The sequence below is a fragment of the Hippoglossus stenolepis genome, chromosome 8 (assembly GCF_022539355.2).
Source record: "Hippoglossus stenolepis isolate QCI-W04-F060 chromosome 8, HSTE1.2, whole genome shotgun sequence".
In the NCBI taxonomy this organism is placed as follows: domain Eukaryota; kingdom Metazoa; phylum Chordata; class Actinopteri; order Pleuronectiformes; family Pleuronectidae; genus Hippoglossus; species Hippoglossus stenolepis.
Window position 1 is genome coordinate 25,581,889 of NC_061490.1, and position 1,645 is coordinate 25,583,533.

A 1,645-nucleotide genomic window follows, 5' to 3' on the forward strand; every position below is an offset into this window, starting at 1 on the left:
GCCCCCTAGCGACGGAAACACGTTTCATCCGCCAGTACTTATGAATACAAATAATACACAATAATAAAAACTTCTACATATGAATAAATACATATACAAATTGAATCATGATTTGTTTGTAATAAGTCTCAGAGTTCAGGACTGAGACTTGTTACTGAGCAAGGTTATAGAAATAAGATGAAAAACAAATAACAAGGCACATTATGCACAAATGAAGTTATATACAATTATAATAAAAATGTGAATAAATAAAATCATACTAATATGTCTGCTCTCTTTTAGTTCCACAGTCTGTGTCATCTTTTTTAAATTATTATTATTGTTGCAAAATACAAATCATACAAGCATCGTCCTTTTCAATAAAAAAAGAGAGTTCAGAGACAGAGACTTGTTAACTGTGCAAGGTAGAAACATAAAAGTGCAAAGGAAATAAAACAAATATTACAATTTATCCATTTCAATGAGTCTGTGCCAGTTCTTTCAAAGATACAAGTGTGGGGAGGTTTTTAGAAATGTACATTTGTGCAAAAAAATATTAGCCAAGTACTATTATTGAATAACATAATCCAGTTTTCTGTCCTCCGCTATGAAACGACATTTAATATTTGTAGTCCTTCTGGAGTAGATGCACAACAAGAGAACATCAGATGTACAGCTGTGTCTTTTTCTGCTTTACAGAATAAACACATTATAATATAATCTATTGTTTTAAATGTTCTTCTTTAGCTTCAGGAGCAAATGTATGAAATAGAAATAAATGTATTTCTAAACATGTTGCAAGTGCGTCATCACTGGTGGAGGAAACCGCTGATATTGACACCTTCCCTCAACCAATCAACACGCTTCAAGCTCAACCCCTAACCAACCCGGAACTGAAATGTAGCCAATCAGCGACCTGCTAGGGGCGGGTCTTCGCTCACCCTGAGAAGAAGCTGTCGTCCTGCTGCTCAGCTGTTCGACGGAGAGAAGAATGGATAAAAAGATGGAGACGGATGATCTGGAGACGCGTCTTCACACTCTGGAGACTCGAGTTTATGGCGAGAGGAGAATCAAGAGTGGGAAACCCGCCAAGGTCCGTTCAGAGCCATTTAATGAGAGGGGGGGAGGGGGGCTGTTTAGAGGCTAGCTAGCTGCTAGCTTAGCCAGGCTAACGACAGCTCTGTCTATGGAAATAGGCGAAGATGGATGAATAGAAAGATTAGCTTAGCCTCCCAGTTATCAACAAAGCTCAGGTGTCACATGTAGAGTTAAGTTTATCTCATTTACTCTTCATCAAATGATGTTAATGTTGCTGCTGATCACGTCTCTAATCACACAAAAGCACATTTTTACCTTCTGTGTCCGTTGTTCTCACGTTTCAATACAAATAGAGGCTGTTTAGAAGCTAGCTAGCTGCTAGCTTAGCCAGGCTAACGACAGCTCTGTCACTGCAAATAAGCGAACGCCCTTTTTCGTGTGTGTGTGTGTGTGTGTGTGTGTGTGTGTGTGTGTGTGTGTGTGTGTGTGTGTGTGTGTGTGTGTGTGTGTGTGTGTGTGTGTGTGTGTGTGTGTGTGTGTGTGTGTGTGTGTGTGTGTGTGTGTGTGTGTGTGTGTGGATCCCACTTGAAAAGTAAAAGCACAGATGGTGTAAGATGTCATTTATTTG